At 46.0% G+C, this 21,067-nt stretch overlaps 1 protein-coding gene across 1 annotated transcript in view; it reads right to left on the minus strand.

Annotated features, from left to right (window-relative positions):
* The window catches only part of prlh2r (prolactin releasing hormone 2 receptor), a 36,085-nt gene extending 15,280 nt beyond the window's left edge, over window positions 1-20,805 (minus strand). Inside the window, exon 1 of the mRNA XM_043698478.2 lies at window positions 20,673-20,805. The gene's annotated coding sequence lies outside the window, so the exon portion shown is untranslated. The remainder of the gene's footprint in view (window positions 1-20,672) is intronic.
* Between the last annotated feature and the right edge of the window lie 262 nt (window positions 20,806-21,067).

A 21,067-nucleotide genomic window follows, 5' to 3' on the forward strand; every position in this document is an offset into this window, starting at 1 on the left:
TGTCTTTCCAAATACGTGTACATCCTGTCCCTCAGGATTCCTTCCAACAACTTGCAACAGGCTCACTGGTCTATAGTTCCCTGGCTTGTCCTTACCATCTTTCTTAAACAGTGGCACCACGTTAGCCAACCTCCAGTCTTCCTGCACCTCACCTGTGGCTATCAATGATACAAATATCTCAACAAGGGGCCCAGCAATCATTTCCCTAGTCTCCCACAGAGTTCTAGGGTACACCTGATCTGGTCCTGGGGATTTATCCACCTTTAACTGTTCCAAGACATCCAGCACTTCCTCCTCTGTAATCTGGACATTTTGCAAGATGTCACCATCTATTTCCCTCCATTCTATATCTTCCATGTCCTTTTCCACAGTAAATACTGATGTAAAATACTGGTTTTCTTCTTGAAAACATTGAAGATCAGTAGATTTGCTCTTCCCATAGGAGGAAACATGAATCCAAATGCTCTGACTCTGGACTGTACTGATTGGACATTTGATTGAAAATCCCGTGGAATTCCTGATCCTTGGACCTACGAGGGAATTGGTCAGGAAGTTAAACTTCCAATGGATAGTTCCCCTGCTCTCCAGGACCTTTTGTTAATGTTTCTTTCTCTGAAATAGAATTGGAGAACTCGCACAGCTCCAAATTGCACATCGGGTTAGTCAGCCAGGAGATGTTAGACAGATTAAAACTTATGCCAACATCTAAGAAAACTATCGAGGAAATATTCCCTCCCCACCCTCACCATCCCCCCACCAACCCCCTCCACCCACTCCCACCCCCATCCCACCCAATCCTCTGATCTCCTGACTACATTCATAATCCAATCTTCAAAGTTTGTGCGAAGATTTGTAGCTCGGGTGCTCGTTGTTGTGGTTCTGTTCGCCGAGCTGGAAGTTTTTGTTGCAAACGTTTCGTCCCCTGGCTAGGCGGCATCATCAGTGCTGTCGCTATATACCAACCACTACAGCGGACAGCTGAAACTGACAACCGGAAGCGGCAGGGACAGACCACTATAAACACCGGAGGAAACATCAAAGAAGCGCTTCGCAGGAGGCTCCCAAGCACTGATGATGTTGCCTAGCCAGTGGACGAAACGTTTGCAACAAAAACTTCCAGCTCGGTGAACAGAACCACAACAATAATCCAATCTAACAACACCCCATGACCCTCGGACCTTTGACATTTGACCCAACATAATCAGCGTTCTTACTTGTACATTACGCTGTATCGATCAAACTGTTCTGCCTGACCCACACCCCCAACCACACAATTCTCCCATCAGCCAACCACCACTCTCAACTACCTGACTGCCCCAACCTGACTATTCAGTGGTTAGCACTGCTGCCTTACGGGTTCAATTCCAAGCTTGGACGACTATCTGTGTGGAGTCTGCACATTCTCCCTTTGTCTGTGTGGGTTTCCCCCGGGTGCTCCGGTTTCCTCCCATAATCCAAAGATGTGCAGGTCAGGTGAATTGGCCATGCTAAATTCTCCACAGTGTTCAGGGATATGTAAGTTTGGTGCATTAGGGGAATGGATCAGGGTTGGTTACTCTTTGGAGGGTTATTGTGGATTTGTTGGACCAAAGGATCGGTTTCCACACTATACGGATTTTATGATTTCCTGCTATGATTAGCCCCGGCTGATTAACTAAATCCCTTCCACCCCAAACTGATTGCATTACAACTGCCCCCAACTCAAACTGCCTACCCTCCTGATTCAATCCAACCAATCTACACCACCCCAAATACCTGATTGGAACCCTGGCAAATACTTTAATCAAATTTATTAGCAAGGTATACATGATGGAATGGCACGAAGGAACCCTGCTCTGAGCTGCTCTCACCTCACCCGGATGAGGTGGGAGCTGGTGAGGTGAGTGATGTGGGAGGTGGGTGATTGGGGGGGGGGAGGAGGGGAGGTGGGGGGTGAAGTGGAAGGTGAAGGTGAGGTGGGAATTGTTGATATGAGTGAGGTGAGAGGTGATGTGGGTGAGGTGGGAGTTGGTTGAGGTGGCAGGTTGGTGAGGCAGGTGAGATGGGTGGGAGCTGGGAGGTGGTGAGGTGGGAGTTGGTTGAGATGGGTGTTGAGGGAGGTAGGTGAAATGGACAGTGAGGGGTTGGTGAAGTGGGTGAGGTGGGAGCTGGGTGACATATTCATTCCTGTTCTGGCTTAAGCCATGTTACTATCAATGTTACTGTCATATCCTCTTTCTGCTTTCAGTTCCCCAGTTTTGTTCACAATACTGTGTGCACTTACATACACACAATTTAACCCTGCCATTTTGTCTTTCTTGACCATTGGAAGGTGACCACTTTGTTCACTGTCAACACTCAAGCCTTCCCTCACTTCTTTATTTCCATTCCCCGTCTTCTCTCTTTGGCCCTCTGCAGCATTTCCAAAACTAAGCCCATTAGCCAACCTAACTGTAACCTCCCCCCTCCCCCCCCAAACCAGGCCTTACAAGTTTAAATCTATTAGGAGAAAGTGAGGACTGCAGATGCTAGAGATCAGTGTTGAGAGTGTGGTGCTGGGAAAGCGCAGCAGGTCAGGCAACATCCGAGGAGCAGGAGAATTGACATTTCGGGCATAAGCCCTGATGAAACGTCGATTCTCCTGCTCCTCGGATGCTGCCTGACTTGCTGTGCTTTTCTAGTACCACGCTCTCCAAGTTTAAATCTATCCCCACTACACGATTCACTCTCTCAGCCCAGGGACTGGTTCCATTTCTGCTGAACAGCTTCCGCCTTTCCCAAAATTGATTCCACCAGCCCACAGGCCATGCATTCACCTCCCCTGTCTGTCTTTGCCTAAATGGTGAAGCTGTGAGTATATCTGAGATTACTGCCCGGGAGATCCTACTCCTTAACTTCTGACATTGATTCTGCAAGGACCTCCGCACTGTCCCTCCCTACATTGTTACTTCCCCTGGCTCTGGTCTCCCTCACTACTCAGGATTTCCTTCCTGCATCTAACCTGCCTTGTCCTGTTAGAATCTTATAGATTTCTATGAGATTCTCCCTCATTCTTCTCAAGTGAATGCAATCCTAACTCAATTTCTCCTCCCACCATCCAGGAATTTATTTGATAGATCTTTGCTACACTCCTTCTTCGGTCAGGGCACCCTTCCTCAGGTGAGGAGCCCAAAACTGCACACAACATTCTTTGACAGAAAGTGTCTTTTTTCAGAAATACTCAGTTCAACATATTAGATGACTAAACGTCGAATTAGCACGTGCAACTTTTACCCATTTGTTATCGTGCAATAAGGTACGTTTTGCTCAGTTAACAGCCTCTTCCTGTTAAGGTGCAGTGGTGATTGTTCCTCTACTCTGTAAACCAATAAGCCCTTAGGTCCAGTCAAAGAAAGAGGACTGGTGATAACATCCTTATAGCCTTGAATAACAATCTGACCCCTTTCCAAATCCCCCATGATAGTTCAAGCCTAATGATGGAAGAATAGCAGAAATCTGGAAATCACTCCTTTAAAAAGTGCAATAGATTTCACAGAACTCACGGTGGGGAAGGTTAACTTCAATTAGGATTAGTCACGGTCTCAGCAGCACTGAGTGGACTTATATAAAATGCTGAATAGGCTGGGGGCTCATTACATTCAGGGAGAGAGAAAGAGAAAAGCTGAGAGGTGATCTAATCCAGGCCTTTAAAATTACGAAAGGATTTGACAGACTAGAAGTAGAAGAAATGTTTCCATTTGTGAGGACGCAGAAATCATAAACTTAAGACACTAGCAATAAGAAACCTCTTTACCCAGGCTACGGTTAGAATATGGAACTCCCATTCAGGGAGAATTGGGGAAGATTGGATAAGGACATGAGAAAAGATAAAGAGAGAAGAAATAGAAGGGAATACTGACAGAGTGAAATGAAGAAGGTTGGGAGGAGGCTTGCATGGAGCATCATTGCTAGTAAACACTAGGTAGTTTGCTTGGCCTGTTTCTATGCTGTATTTAGCAAGTAACTGTAAGTGAGTTAAGTGAATGGTGGAATAGGTTCAAGGGCTAAATGTTCTAATTTTTCAGTGTTTAGTATTTAATATATAATCTTTGTTCTATATTCTGGAGGGGATAGTTGAATTTTGTTCATATTCAGAAATGTCTGAATTACTTTCGATGGTAGTTCATGATCTTGATGGATAATACAAGGCCACACAACACTGTTGTCACCATTGCAAGAAGTTTACTGAGTAATAGCCAGTGGTTCATTGATTTATTGAGAGCTCTTATGCACCACAAGCTTGCACTTATATAGCATTTTTGATGGAATAAAATGTCTTAAGATGCTTCATAGGATTGTAGATCAGGCAGATAATGACACTTGACTAATACAAAAGCAAATAGTCAAATCTAGCTCAAGGGTGTGAATTTTAAAGTCGAATAATTGTTGGATTCAATGCCGATTAATGAGTACAGGGGATCTGGGTAAATTAAACTCGGTGTCTGTGATGATCTAGACAGCAAAGTATGAAAGACGGGAGAGCAATCAGAAAAGAGTTTAATCTAATAACTTTTCCACTTTTAAATTCAAACATGATTTGCCAAAAGATTACAACATGCAAAAACAATGTTTTTTCAGTTGTACTTAAACAAATACTTTCAGGGCCAAGAGAACTGCACCACGACGCTTTTTAGAATCTCCTGGTTGTTTTGCACATGCACTGTCCACCTCGGTATAGTCCATCTCTCTGAGATCACAGTTATCACCAGGGATTCTCCCTATTCATGAGGGATACATCTCAGCAAAATTCCAACATATAGCAAAAGAATTTTATTTTCCAATTTGTTTATTTTTCAAAAGAAATAATGCAATTAAGGGAAAGAGGGTCAATACACACACATAAATTCTTTAAGTTGCCTTTATTGTGACAATCAGGGGCTTTTACATCATAGGAAATAATGGAATAAGGGTGGGTTAGGTTCTACGGCATCATTGTACATGTATGTTACTGTACACCTGACAACCTTTACATGACAGAAGTTAAGAGCAACCTCGTGACACACTTTCACTATGAGAACTGAGAATACAAAGAGTGCTGAAAGGGAATGCTGCATAGAGGATGGATTTTAATTTCAATAAATGTGAAGTATTGCATTTTGCTAATACAAACAAGGACAGGGCTTATACTATTAATGGCAGGACCCTGGATAGTGTTGTAGAGCGGGGAGACCTAGTGGTTCAGGTACATAATTCTTTGAAATTTGTGTCGCATGTAGATAGGGTGGTTCAGAAGGCTTTCATTGCTCAGACCTTTGAGTATAGGAGTTGGGGATGTCATGTTGAGGTTTTACAAGACATTGGTGAGGCCTCTTCTGGAGCACTGTGTGCAGTTCTAGTTGCCCTGTTACAGAAAGGATATTATAAAACTGGAGAGGGTTGAGAAACGATTTACCAGGATGTTGCTGGGAATAGAGGGTTTGAGTTACAAAAATAGGCTGGATAGGCTGGGACCTTTTCTCACTGGAGCCTAGGAGTTTGAGGGGTGACCTCAAGGTGAATTACAAGGGTCTTTTCCCTACAGTGGGCAAGTTCGAAACTAGATGGCATAGTTTTAAGATGACAGGAGAAAGATTTCAAAAGGGCATGAGGGGCAACTTTTTTACACAGAGAGTGGTTCATGTGTGTGATGAACTGCCAAAGGAAATGATGGATGTGGGTACAGTTACAGCATTTAAAAGACATTTGGATTAGTCCATGAATAGGAAAGGTTTGGAGGGATATGGGCAAAGCGCAGACAGGTGGGACTAGGTTAGTTTGGGATTATGGCTGGCATGGACTGGTTGGACCGTAGGGTCTGTTTCCGTGCAGTATGACCCTATGGTGGACAGGAGATGCCATAATGGTACATTACCATGCTTAGCAACATGCCGAAGTAACAACGCAAGACATGAAACTGTTGAACTGATATTGAAAGTTGTTCCCTTATGAAATAGGAATGTAAATGTGAAACAATGACTGTCAGAGCATGCGATAGTATAGACCCTCAGTATAGGCTCTTCATAATTACAGACATTTCTCACCTTCATTCCAGCCTCACCTGACATGCGTCCCAAACTTTTTAAAAAAACCAAAGAACTGTTGATGTTGGAAATCAGAAACAAAATCAGAAATCGCTGGAAGATCTTATCAGGTCTGACAGCATCTGGAGAGAGGAAGCAGGGTTAACATTTCAGATTCTGAAGAAAGGTCACTGGATCTGAAATGTTAGCTCTGCTTTCTCTCCACAGATGCTGCCAGACCCGATGAGATTTTCCAGCAATTTCTGATTTTGTTCCCGACCAAAGCTCAGTCTCAACTCTCTTCCCCCTTATATCATCTCTCTGTCTTTTATAGTTTCTCACAGATACTTGGAAAACAGGATTCTTCCACCAACAAGGTTGCTAGGCATAAAGATTATGGTCCCTTTACCATCAGAGATTTGGATCAGAGGATGTTGTACACAGAAGATCTATGCGAAGGAAGGGCAAATTGGTTCATGGATTCTGAGGCTGCCTGTATTTTTTGATAGCCTCAGGGAGTCCACATTCTGTGTGCACTTTTGCAGTAGATTACAACATCATTGTATTGTTTAAAGGGACTGTTTCTTAATTTCTCGCTATTGTGCCCCACTGCTGATGTTCAGATGGAACAGGGTGTGGGCAGATCAGAGAACCTCCTTGTGTGTCTGCTCCTGGCTTGGTCAAGTCAGCCATTAAAGGTAGCTATGGTGAGGGTCATTCGACTTGACTACCTGCCTCTCTCCCATGGCCATGTCACACCCAAGGAATCACTGCAGAGGAAGCAGGTGGAGTGCACTGTTACACATGAAGCTTTCCTCAGATGGAGACCACCACAGAGGTCTGCAGTAGATCACTCTTCCCTAGAAGCAATTATTTTAATTCAATTTGATAAGTTTTCTTTGAAATTTGCTTTTGTCTTTGGAACAGTGCCCCTTTAAGGGCTGGTTCTTTGATTAACCTGGTTAATTTGTTTATTAGTTTATTATTTGTTTTACAAAGTAGTATAAGGATTGGGGCACATTACAGCAGTAATGCCATAAGTGATAGTAAAAGAGGCAGACAGAATGGTTACACTGTTCAAGTACATCAGCGCCAAGTACATCATAGACACATGAACTGACCTGGAGGCTTCACATCACCTTAGAGACAGTGATCTGCAATCACTTATCAGTATAATAACATGAATAGCTCACCAACAGGGACAAGCACATTATTTTTAGGTCTCACTGTTACATGAGATCAGAACTGTAAACCAGACTCATCCTGGCAGTAACTGTAGAACATTCCTCTTGGCGAAGCAAAGCTGGAGAGGAGCTCTGATGGAAATATTTGAAATCATGAGAAGTCTGGACAGGGTGAATAGGTATAATGTTTTCTCACTTGTGTTATGGCTAAGAACAAGAGGTTGCAGTAATTTGTTAAAGAAGCAAAAGTGAGACAAGGAAAATCTTTTTCATGTAGTAAGTGCTGAACAAAGAGACTTTGGAGTGCAGGTTCATAGTTCCTTGAAAGTGGAGTCGCAGCTGGATAGGATAGTGAAGAAGGCATTTGATATGCTTTCCTTTATTGGTCAGAGTAATGAGTATAGGATTGGGAGGGCATGTTGCGGCTGTACAGGACATTGGTTAGGCCACTGTTGGAATATTGCGTGCAATTCTGGTCTCCTTCCTATCGGAAGGATGTTTTGAAACTTGAAAGGGTTCAGTAAAGATTCACAAGGATGTTACAAGGGTTGGAGGATTTGAGCTATAGGGAGAGGCTGAACAGGCTGGGGCTGTTTTCCCTGGAGCATCGAAGATTGAGGGATGACCTTATAGAGGTTTATAAAGTCATAAGGGGCATGGATAGGGTAAATAGACAAGGTATTTTCACTGGGGTGGGGGAGTCCAGAACTAGAAGGCATATGTTTAGGGTGAGAGGGTAAAAATTTAAAAGCGACCTGAAGGGCAACTTTCTCACACAGAGGGAGGAGCGTGTATGGAATGAGCTGCCAGAGGAAGTGGTGGAGGCTACTACACTTACAAGATTTAAAAGGCATCTGGATGGGGACATAAATAGGAAGGGTTTAGAGGGATTATGGGCCAAGTGCTGGCAAATGAGACTAGATTATTTTAGGATATCTGGTCCGCATGGATGAGTTGGACCGAAGGGTCTGTTTCCGTGCTGTACATTTCTGTGACTCTATGTCTCTAAGTGGTTGGGGTCCAGAATGCACTGTCTCAGAGTGTAGTGTGGCAGGTTCAGTCGAGAGTTTCAACAGGGAATTACATTGGTTACTGGAAGGGGAATAATGTGATGGGTTGTGGAGAGAAAAATCAAACTTGATGTCTCAGGATTGTAAGGTTTTATCCCCAGAGATACTTTTCTTCATGAGTGTTGCTTTATCTGCTCAGTATTATGGATTTTCTGTTTTCAATTTCATATTTCCAGCATTTGCAGTCTTTCACCTTTGCACTGAACACTGGAAACCTAGAGAACTCTGACAATGTAGTGAGTCCTATCAACGTAATGAACACCATCAATATGTTGAACACTCGTAATGCAATGAACACTGTAAATGTATTAAATACTGGATATGCATTGAACACTGAAAGTTTCAACCATTGAACTGTATTCATTTTCAAAGTATGCATAGTTCCAACAGTGATTGTCCTATTATTGAGGTGATATAGTCTGACATATTCACAGATGAACTCTGTGAAGTTACGTGGGAAACCGTGCATCAGTCTTAATTCTTAAGAATAACTATTCAACTATGACATCAGATTGCCATATGGAAGGACAGCTGAGGATACCAGACTCAAGTTGACAATAGTGAAAACCTGATGCTGCTGGTAGGTTGTGGGATGACTTAATTCACAAAATGGCAGATTGCCTAAGCAAGATTGACTGGAGATCTGAATAATCTAGGAAGAATGTAGCTCACTGGGAACAATTCTGTACTTTGAAGACAATTCTTTCGACTTGACAGGCACAGGTAATGCAGTCCTTGCCCGACTTGCAGCTGTAAACGTGACGGATTTTTGGGACAATCTTTGTGGTGATGCTTATCGACTGGTGCTCTCTTAAATTAAAATAAAAGAATTGGTCTCTAAAGACCCTGGACGAGTGGTTTTGAGGAGCCCTTATCCTCCTCCATCTCCCAACAGTTTTTCCAGCTCTGGGCTTGCCTCACTTCATTCTTCCTGCCATGCTTTCTGCCCACAGGTCATCCTTGGTTCGAAGCAATTTCTTTCAACACAAGACTTTCATTGTCAGAGACACTAGAGCATAGGAGGTTCAGAGGCAACCTTATAGAAGTTTATAAAATAATGAGGGGCATAGATAGAGTTAATGGTAGGTATCTTTTCCCCAGGGTGGGGGATTTCAAGACCAGGGGATACATTTTTAAGGTGAGAGGAGAGAGATTTTAAAAAAGACATGAGGGGCAAATTCTTTTTACTCAGAAGGTGGTTCATGTGTGGAATGAACTTTCTGAGGAAGTGGTGGATGTGGGTACAATTACAATGTTTAAAAGGCATTTGGATAAGTACATGAATAGGAAAGGTTTGGAGGGATATGGGCCAGCAGCAGACCGGTGGGACAAGTTTAGTTTGGGATTATGGTCAGCATGGACTGGTTGGACCGAACGGTCTGTTTCCGTGCTGTATGACTCTATGACTCTGTGACAGGACAGCAGGATAAGCCAGAACACAACCCATAACTGGAATGTACAATGTTAAAAATCATGCAACACCAGGTTATAGTCCAGCATGTTTAATTGGAAGCACTAGCTTTCAAAGTGCTGCTCCTTCACCATCTGATGAAGGAGAGCACTCCAAAAGCTAGTGCTTCCAATTAAACCTATTGGACTATAACCTGGTGTTGCGTGATTTTTAGCTTTGTACACCCCAGTCCAACACCGGCATCTCCAAATTATAACTGGAATGGTAATCACCGTGGGAAGGCTCTAAAATGACAACAAACCAACTAGCAACCAGAAGGGAATAAAATGACACAACTAAAGAATAAGTAGTTTATGATTACTTTAAATCATAGAGAGGGTGGAATGAGGTATGGCACGCATTTAATGTAGTACAGCATTATCATCAGTTGTGTAACATTAAGGCAGGATGTTGGCTGGAGGGTAGGGTATGGGGGTCAAATTATGCCACAAAATCAGCACCGCATTATCATCCTAAACACTATTCACTCACAGGCCTGAGGTGGTGCTCTTACTGCCAAAGATATGAGAGCCCTGTGTCATTAATAAATGGCGTAGGGCTGGAGCACTATGTAAGGCAGCACCTTGGGGAGATTTCAATGTGATTCATGTTTAAACCTTTATCCACTTTGTCATTTCCAGGTTAGGAGGCCGACAAGCTCACAGAGAGAGAGAGAGAGAGAGACAAGCCAGCCACTGCTGTACATTTGTGGTAGTTTGTTCAAGGTTTTGTAAATGAAGAAGGCAGAGCAGAAAAACAATAATGTGGCCTTAAACCACATAAATGTCCCCGCCTCACTGTTACTGAAGTGCAGGGACATTCTCTTTAGCGTTTTCACCAACATTCGTTTCTCTCTCAGCTCCATTCCTGATCATCCAGCTCCATGCTGATTCGCGGGAGCTTGCTGAGTGAAAATTGACTGCTGTGTTTTTCATGGAGTAACAGTGATTACCCTTCAAAACGTACATCATTATCTGCGAGGCCCTTTGAGATGGTCTGAGGTCATGCAAGCTGCTGTTAAGATGCAAGTTACCTCTTTGCTTTTCCTTGTTGTTAATCCAGCTCCTTTCACACCTCCACGGCATTCCACAATCTTGTAGATGAACAGAGATAAGGCAGGACGAAACATTCCCACAACTGATGTCACTCGAGGTTTGATTATTGGCAAGGACCCCAGGATCATACCCTGATTTTTCTTGAACAGTTTCCTGGGTTCATTTGCACACATCTTAACTGATGGACATAGCCCAGGTTTTGCATTTCTGACAGAGTAGCTTTCCCTCAGTACTGCTGTGTCATTGATGCACGGAATGTTTACAGTGCAGAAAGAGTCCATTCAGCCCATCGAGTCTCCTCTGACACTCCACAGAGCATCCCACCCAGAACCAGCACCCGACACTGTCCCTGCAACCCTGCATTTACCATGATTAAACCAACTAGCCTTTACATCTTTGGACTGTGGGAGGAAACCAGAGGACCCAGAGGAAACCCACACAGACAGACAGGCACCTGAGGGTGGAATCAAACCCAGGTCTCTGGTGCTGTGAGGCAGCACTGCTAACCATTAAGCCACCAGACAGGATTAGGTGCCCAAGTCTCTGAAGGTGCACTTGAACCTGTGAGCTTCAGACTCTGGATAAGAAAGGTTGCGGCTGCTGGAAAATAATCAGAGCATTTAAGGCTCAGAGCCGTTGTAAAGGTAAACTCACCATAATACTACAGTCTCATTAGAGAGAGAGAAAGAACTGGAGGTGTCACTCTGCATCGCAAACCAGCCATCCAGCCAACTGAGCGAACTCATCCCAGCCTGAGAAACAGCTCATCTGAAAAACTGGGCTGCTATTAAACCAGATAGACTTAGAGAGAAAAGATGGATGGACACTCTTTCCTCTGCCAAGCATGTCCTGAACAAGGGGAATATAACCTTAAAGTTAGGACTAGGGATGGCCAGGGGTGATCTCAGCCAGGCCTACCTCACACCAAGGGGAGGGGAAATCTGTGGAACCCTCTCCCTCCAAAAACATGATCGAGGCTGGGGGCGGGGTCAAGTGAAAATGTCAAAACAGGGATTGATGCATTTTTGTTAGGCCTGGGTATTAAAGACTGCAAAATGAAGGCAGAGGATGGAACTGAGATCCAAACCAATCACGATCTTAATTGAATTTTGGAATAGGGACAAGGGACTGAATGGTCAAAAGGTTCTACCATACATCAGCAGGGTATGTGAAGGTACTCTTGGTATTTTCAAGAATACAACCAAAGCAGGTCATTCAGCCACAACAATACTCCACATGAACCAGCTTCCCACTTTAATCTATACAGAACTCGCTATTGTTCTCCTTACATATGGATTCTGTACCATTTCAATACGCCTCAGATACCCCATATGGCAGTGAATTTCTCATTCTGACCACTCTCCAGATCACAGTGTTTCCCCTGAATTCCTGATTGGATTTATTTGTGTCTTTCTTTGGCTGGTCTTGTCCTAGTTGACCATCACAAAAATCAGCTCCACCTGCCACATCTTTGACGGGAGCCACAGTGTCATCTATCTACTGTTCACAAGTCCTGCCATTCAGAAGTGAAATCAGAAACATTTTACAGCCAGTTGGGATACAGTGTATGAAGCCTCTTACCCTGACCCACTGTAACAGCGATTCACAATGGGCATACACACACACGTATATACAAACACACACACATGCACACGTGCGCGTGCACACACACTCACTCACTCACTCTCTCTCTCTCACAATCAGTCACACACACTCACTCTATCTCTCACAATCAGGCACGCGCACGTGCACACACACACTCACTCTCTCACAATCAGTCACACACACACACACACACCGGTTTTCGGTAAACTCCAGGAAACATCATACTCTTTTCTCTGAGGCCAACTCTTTTTGCTGTTTACAGGATCGATAAGCGGAGGGGAGACACACACAGCCAGCTAATGTTCCAAATCTTGTGTCCCTCTTACCAGAGAGCTGCACTCAATACACACACATGGCTGCTGGTTTTATAGGAATTGCCTAGACAGAGCACCACCTGAACTGTGAAACAGGGAGGAAGGAAGCACCCCAGTAAGCATGGGCCATGCAGGAGAAGAAAAGACCTGATTGTAGCAGAAACCAGAAAACACACAGGACAAATCCTGGGAAGGGAATAGCAGCATGTGGTCCAGGAGGTCACCTCTTGGAGTTGGGCTCCAGGAACCTTGCCCAGAGTTTCATACTCGCATAAGCGATCAAGGTCACTCAATACAGCTCCCAATTACATTTCCTGCTCCCTTCGCCACTTGCCTCTCCCTCTTCTCCACCAGCCCCTCACACACCACTGTCTCTCCCTGATCCGCCGCCCCATCACACAACACCCCAGCCCCTCTTCCTGTTCCTCCAGCCCCTCTCCCTGTTCCACCAGCCCCTCTCCCTGTTCCACCAGCCCCTCTCCCTGCTCCACCAGCCTCTCCCCCTGCTCCCCCAGCCTCTCTCCCTGCTCCCACAGCCCCTCTCCCTGCTCCCCCAGCCTCTCTCCCTGCTCCCCCAGCCTCTCTCCCTGCTCTCCCAGCCTCTCTCCCTGCTCCCACAGCCTCTCTCCCTGTTCCCCCAGCCTCTCTCTCCCTGCTCCCCCAGCCTCTCTCTCCCTGCTCCCCCAGCCTCTCTCCCTGCTCCCACAGCCTCTCTCTCCCTGTTCCCCCAGCCTCTCTCTCCCTGCTCCCCTAACCTCTCTCCCTGCTCCCACAGCCTCTCTCCCTGCTCCCCCAGCCTCTCTCCCTGCTCCCACAGCCTCTCTCCCTGTTCCCCCAGCCCCTCTCCCTGCTCCATCAGCCCCTCTCCCTGCTCCACCAGCCCCTCTCCCTGCTCCCCTAATCTCTCTCCCTGCTCCCCCTGACCCTCTCCTGCTCCCACAGCCTCTCTCCCTGTTCCCCCAGCCTCTCTCTCCCTGCTCCCCCAGCCTCTCTCCCTGCTCCCCCAGCCTCTCTCTCCCTGCTCCCCCAGCCTCTCTCCCTGCTCCCACAGCCTCACTCCCTGTTCCCCCAGCTTCTCTCTCCCTGCTCCCCTAACCTCTCTCCCTGCTCCCCCAGCCCCTCTCCCTGCTCCCCCAGCCTCTCTCTCCCTGCTCCCACAGCCTCACTCCCTGTTCCCCCAGCTTCTCTCTCCCTGCTCCCCTAACCTCTCTCCCTGCTCCCACAGCCTCTCTCCCTGCTCCCACAGCCTCTCTCCCTGCTCCCCCAGCCTCTCTCTCCCTGCTCCCCCACCCTCTCTCCCTGCTCCCCCAGCCTCTCTCCCTGCTCCCCTAACCTCTCTCCCTGCTCCCCAGCCTCTCTCCCTGTTCCCCCAGCCCCTCTCCCTGCTCCATCAGCCTCTCTCCCTGCTCCCCAGCCTCTCTCCCTGCTCCCCTAACCTCTCTCCCTGCTCCCCCAGCCCCTCTCCCTGCTCCCCCAGCCTCTCTCTCTGCTCCCCCAGCCCCACTCCCTGTTCCACCAGCCCCTCTCCCTGCTCCCCCAGCCTCTCTCCCTGCTCCCCCAGCCCCTCTCCCTGCTCCCCTAACCTCTCTCCCTGCTCCCCCAGCCCCTCTCCCTGCTCCACCAGCCTCTCTCCCTGCTCCCACAGCCCCTCTCCCTGCTCTCCCAGCCTCTCTCCCTGCTCCCCCAGCCCCTCTCCCTGCTCCCCCAGCCTCTCTCCCTGCTCCCCCAGCCTCTCTCCCTGCTCCACCAGCTCCTCTCCCTGCTCCACCAGCTCCTCTCCCTGCTCCACCAGCTCCTCTCCCTGCTCCCCCAGCCCCTCTCCCTGCTCCCCTAACTTCTCCCCCTGCTCCCCCAGTCCCTCTCCCTGCTCCCCTAACCTCTCTCCCTGCTCCCCCAGCCCCTCCCCCTGCTCCCCTAACCTCTCTCCCTGCTCCCCCAGCCCCTCTCCCTGCTCCCCTAACCTCTCTCCCTGCTCCAACAGCCTCTCTCCCTGCTCCACCAGCCCCTCTCCCTGCTCCCCTAACCTCTCTCCCTGCTCCAACAGCCTCTCTCATTGCTACTGTTCCACATTACCATCACTTACTCTGCTGTAATCTCTAACAAGACTTGAGCCTAATATTCAGCTGTCACCTGTAATTATTCAGTCCTGCTTCAAAACGAAGTACCTCAACTCGTCCACACATCAGCGAGTGTCACATTCTAACCGCTCTCCTGATCAGGATGACCCTCCTGAATGCCTTAGGGGATTTATTAATCCTTTCTTCTCCTTGTTTCATCTGAGTAACAGTTTCTGAAGATCATTGGGAAGTTCAGGTCCACTGACACTCCTGCAGTCTAGGCCTAACTCTCACATACTTTCCAATTAGCTCTTGCCCACCAGTGTTTCACAGACCATCCAAGCCCGTCGCTCCAGCTATTCAGCTACGGTAGGCATTTCACCCAAACTCATTGCAACACGGTCACTGACATGTTTGTCTCTTTCTTGCAAGTGAAGGCATGCCCTAATGTGAATGACCTCAGTCACAGTACCTCTGGAGTTGAAGGTGCTTCCCAAAACAGGGAAGGCCGTGACAGTGTCCCTGCCAGATCTGACACCCTTCCAGGAGGAGTGATGGATGCAAACTGCAGCTATATTCTGGACAGTACTCAGAAGGTACAGCCCATTCTGTTTGACGCTCCCATTGCTCTGGAAAATTATCAACACCAACAATATGAGATAGTCAGTGACCTTCTCCAGAGTGGAAGTGATCATGGATGATCTACTAGTGGAGATATAATGGAAGAAACCATTACAGACCATGATCAGACCCGAGAGAGAGCTTGCCATATTAACCTGAAGCTAAACAAGGTTAAACAATGTGACTGACATCAAGTCCACGGTTATGTCGTGACAGTTGAAAGCATTTTAACCTGATGCTGATGACATCTGAGCTGTAGCTGAGATGCAGCAACCATCAGGTGTGATGGCAGTGTAACAGTCCGTTGGAGTTGCAAGGGATTAGTTCATTTCCTGCCCAGTTTAACACCAGAGTGTGTACCTCTCCACAAGCTACAGATAAAGATGTGGCATGGAATTTGAACAGAAGGCAGCTTTCACTCACATCAAAAAACTAGTGATGACAACTCCAGTCCTGAGGTCCTGTCATGTCAGTGAGGAAGTCGCCCTGCAGTGAGATAGACAACAGTTTCACTTGCATTAACCAAACTGAATGCACAGCTTGAGAACGAATGCCTGCAAAATGTCTTTGTTAGTGAACATTTTAATCAGTACCTCTCTTAAGATGCAGTTGGTAGTATCCCTACCCTTGGATCAGGAGGTCCAGGTTTAAGTCCCACTGGCTTCAGAGGTGAGTAATAACATCTCTGAAGCAGGTTGATTAGGAAAAACAGGCTTATAATTTAAAAGAATTAAAGTGACAGTGGGGTCTGACCACAAGCTACTTAAAAGCATCTCTCTGAATCTGCTTCAATCCAAAGCTTCTGTGTGGAAAGGCACTTTGTTTACGGAGGCAATAACCGGAAGGGAATTACAAACACGGGAAGGGGAGATGGATGCTGTCAAGAGCAGCACTCCTTTTCAAGGAAGTTGATGACACTAGAACAGAATCATAGCATTCCTATAGTGCAGGAAGAGGCCATTCAGTCCATCAAGTCTGCCAACCCTCTGAAGAGCATGCCACCAAGAACCAAGACCCCACCCTATAACTCTGCATTTTACCATGGCTAATCCATCTAGCCTACACACTGTGGGACAATTTAGCATGACCAGTCCGCCTAACCTGGTGGGAGGAAACCGGAGCACCCAGAGGAAACCCACACAAACACAAGGAGAATGTGCAAGCTCCATACAGACAGTCACCCGAGGGCGGCACGGTGGCACAGTGGCACAGTGGTTAGCACTGCTGCCTCACAGCGCCAGAGACCTGGGTTCAATTCCCGCCTGAGGCGACTGACTGTGTGGAGTTTGCACATTCTCCCCGTGGCTGCATGGGTTTCCTCCGGGTGCTCCGGATTCCTCCCACAGTCCAAAGATGTGCAGGTCAGGTGAATTGGCCATGCTAAATTGCCCGTAGTGTTAGGTAAGGGGTAGATGTAGGGGTATGGGTGGGTTGCGCTTCGGTGGGGCGGTATGGACTTGTTGGGCCGAAGGGCCTGTTTCCACACTGTAAGTAATCTAATCTAACCCAGGTCCCTGGTGCTGCGAGGTAGTAGTGCTAACCACTGAGCCATTGTGCCATAGAGTGTGAAATTTTCCAGCAACAGCAATGATACAGTCTTGAAGTTATCGAGTCAACAGAGACTCTGAATCCGACAAACTGATGTCCTGCTCGAGTCGAGTAAATTAACAACAAGTGGAAACTCCCAAGCGCTACAGAAAGTAAAGTGGTCAGGATCGAACCGTCAAAGACTCAGCTGGTGGCGTTAAGAGTGTATTTGGCATTCTGACATTAAGCAATAGCCCAATCTTGAACAAAGAAAATAGAGTCAGTATTGAAATGGAGACAAGAAACAAAATGCTGAGCACATTCTGTGTGAATCATCAAGAAATTAAGTCTCATCTGAGGAAGAGATTACAATGTTCTATCTTCAGCAATAAGACCAAAGACTTCATCTGCCAGTGCAGTGAACATCAAGTTAAAAAAACCTAAGCTAAGGCACTCATGACTCATGATGTTCCAGACAAACTATGGAAGAAGGATGAAGTTAATCCTTTCATTCTCACAGGAACTGTCACCATCAATTTACCATGCTGGGATTGAAAAACATCAATGACTGAAAGCAGACTTCAGTCATTACAGCAATCCAGACATTGTGATGAGTGACAATGCCCCTCAATTCACAAATGGAGAATTCAGGTATTTTATAAATGCTTGGAAACTTCAGCATCACACATCATCTCTACACTACCCCAGTCAAAGTGAAAAGCTGAGGCAGCAGTAAAGACTGCCAAAGGGGAATCATTAAGAGCAGAAAAATCCAGCACAGAGGTGGACATGGCGTACTCCGCCAATAGCTAAAACTCAAAATCCAGAACTGATACAGGAGTGGGTGACAAAATCAAAGTGAAATGACAGAAAGCCAAATTTCACTTTGATAAAGGTGCCAAATCAGCACTGTAAGTTGGAGAGCAAGTCAGAATGCAAACATTTAATGGTCTTAATAAAATCTCCCCCCTCAGCAACTTGGGACCTGTGTAAAGAAGCTGTCATTTCCATTGTACACCGTGGAAAAGAACGACCAGGTATGTCATTGTAAGAACAGACTTTTGTGCAACTGGAGAGACCGCTGATGGGGAGGATGTGATTTCAACAATCACACCTTGAACCGAATGAACATTAGTCCTGGCGGGCCAACACTTAATACACCAATGACATTCCATATAAAGACAAGATCACTGTCGGAATGGATGGACACCAGATGAAAAAGCAATAACAATTCAAGTTATATCACTAGATGCCCCAAACACTTTAAACATTGTTAAAAATCACACAACACCAGGTTATAGTCCAACAGGTTTAATTGGAAGCACCAGCTTTCTGAACGCTGCTCCTTCATCAGGTGGTTGTGACTTTAAACATTATGTGTGCAATGCATGTGTAGGGACAGACTACAATGCAAAAACTGTTTTCTGTACAGAGGTGATAGTCATTGTGGATCACACCCGAGCTTAGCTTGCAACTGCAAATTACAGTTCTTTTCATTCATGGGATGAAGGATGTTGTTGGACAGACCAATATTTATTACTTCATCCCAGAGACCAGTTAAAAGTCAATTGCATTTTTCTAGGTCATGTAGTCCAGACCAGGTAAGGACAGCAGTTTCCTTCCCTAAAGGACATTAGGGAAACAGATGGGCTTTCCTGACAATTGGCAATGATTTTATGAATACTATTGATTACAGATTTTTATTGAACTCAAATTCTACCATCTGCCATGGTGGGACATGACCTGAGTTTCTGGATTAACAGCCCAGCAATGATACCACTAGGCCATGGCCTCCCCATGGACGTTGGACAATGTTTGGCCATTATTTTACCTTAGTAGGAGAAGTGCCTTTGATGCTCCGCGCTTTGCTGTAGTGATTTGAATTTTGTCATCCATCATATATGGAAGGGGGTTGCAGGCACTCAGTATCAGGTCACTGGGATAGCTGTGAAACCAGTCTGGGGGAGGGTGGGGGTGCTAGCAGGAACAAGAACCTGCTGCCTTCTTTCAGAATGCGTGCTCCCACCTATGTCACTGCCAAATATTAATGGTCAGCCCATGCAGGGACAAGTGCAGTCTGAAGCCAGCTGACCTGGGCAGAGAGAGTTAGAATGATGCACATTAAAATATAAGAAATAGGAACAGAAACAGGCTATTTTTGGGCCCTGGAGGCTTATCCACAATTCAGTAAGATCATGTTTCATAAAATCCCTACAAGTATGGGAGCAGGCCAGTTAGTCCATCAAATCCACATTGACACTCTGAAGAGCATCGCACCCACACCCACTCCCTGGCCCTCTGTCACCTAGCCTGCACTGTAGGAAGAAATCCACGTACACACCGGAGAATGTGCAAACTTCACAGACACAATTACCTGAGGGTGGAATTACCCAGGTCCCCAGCGCTGTGAGGCAGCAGTGCCAACGACTGAACCACTGTGATCTAGCTGTGGGCACAACTCATTTTATCTATCTATTCCCTTGTTGATCAAATATGTCGAACTCAGTCTTGAGTATATTCAAAGTTCTGGCCTGCAGTGTTAATCTGGAGGTTTGGAGTTCATCCTCACCTCCATCTCAAAAGAAAGCCCTTTAATTCTGAAACTGGGGTTCCTAGTAATAGATTCCCCAACAAGACGAGAGACAGTCACAGCATCTATGCCCTTAGAATCATTTCTGTTTCAACAAGATCTTTTTTCTAAACCCCAACCCGCAGTAGCTTTCCTCATAAGACAATCCCTTTACCCCAGGAATCAACCTCAGTGAACTTTCACTGAACTGTCTTGAAATGTGAGGACAGTGCTCCTTAAATATTGCTCCATAGACAGTGCTCTGGGTGGGATCTAATTATGCTGCCTACTTTTGGAGCAAGAATTCCCTACTTTTACACTCCAACCTCCACTGCAGTAAAGCCCAGCATCACATCTGCTCTGACAATTATTTGCTGCACTTAGAACTCTCTTATGATTCAGACGCTGATCCATCTGTATTGCATTCTGCCGTCTCTCTCTCTCTCTCTCGATTTAAATAAGTCTTTTTTTTATTCTTCCTTCTGAGTGGACAACCTCACATTTTCCCAGATCATAATCCATCCCACTCCCTCAACCCATGTAGATCCCTGTGCAGGTGCTTCCACCTGTATCTTTATATCATCAGTAAGTTTGGCTACAATACAGACGGCCCCGTTTACTATGGGTTGTAAAGGATTTAAGGCACCACCACTGATCCGACTGATCCCATGGGTTTGCCAATCCAAAATGTATCCATTTACTCCAACTCTCTTTTCCCTGTCAGTGCGTTAGTTCCCTGCCCATGTTAAAGCATCATCCCCAAAACCATGAGCTCCTAATATAAGCCGAAAGGGTCAGAATAAGACTGTTATAGCGTGTAATGCCTCAATCTAAAACACTTCAAAACTGACCTGCCTCTGCCTCAGGTTATTCCCTTACAGACATCTAATGATACTAATAAGGTACAATAAACCTTCATTTGGTTATAACCTTCCATATTTCACATCAAACCAGTCAATACTTAGCGAAGATTATACCTGATCTAACACTGTCAGAAATAGAATCCCATGAAATACAGCAAGAAGCAATTTCTGTACGATGCCTCCTAGGTTTTTAACTGAATTCATAAGATAAATAATAGTCCTACTCAAGCAAGCCACCTTTTCAATGTTTAAATTCAAAAAACAAAGCAGTGTTCTGTACATGATTAATAACTATTCATTTTACTTGTTACTGTGATAAATTAGAAAGCTGTCCACAGACCTGTGGGGAGTTGCCAACAATTTCAGAAAAAAGTGTTCCTGATGTGATTCACTGAATTCGGTCCCCGGGGTGAGGAGATAGCTACAAGGTCCAGGAGAGCATCCAGGGGCTGCTCGAGAGTACTGGATCAGGGTTAGACTGAGGCTGCAGAAAGTGTCAGAGCCACATCTTCCACCGAGCTCACACAACTGACAGGTCCCTCAACTCCCCCTGCATGTGTAACTGGAGTCTGTTTTGTGCAGAATGTGGAACTGGAATCTGTCTGACACATTATTTGGAACTGGAGTGGAATTTAATACAGAATGTGGAGCTGGAATCTGCCGAACACATTATTTGGAACCGGAGTGGGTTTGCTACAGAATGTGAAACTGGAGTGGGAATTTTGCAAAAATATG

This window comes from Chiloscyllium plagiosum, unplaced genomic scaffold (assembly GCF_037043375.1).
Source record: "Chiloscyllium plagiosum isolate Xiang-an unplaced genomic scaffold, Cpla_swu_hap1 HiC_scaffold_8, whole genome shotgun sequence".
NCBI classification, from domain to species: domain Eukaryota; kingdom Metazoa; phylum Chordata; class Chondrichthyes; order Orectolobiformes; family Hemiscylliidae; genus Chiloscyllium; species Chiloscyllium plagiosum.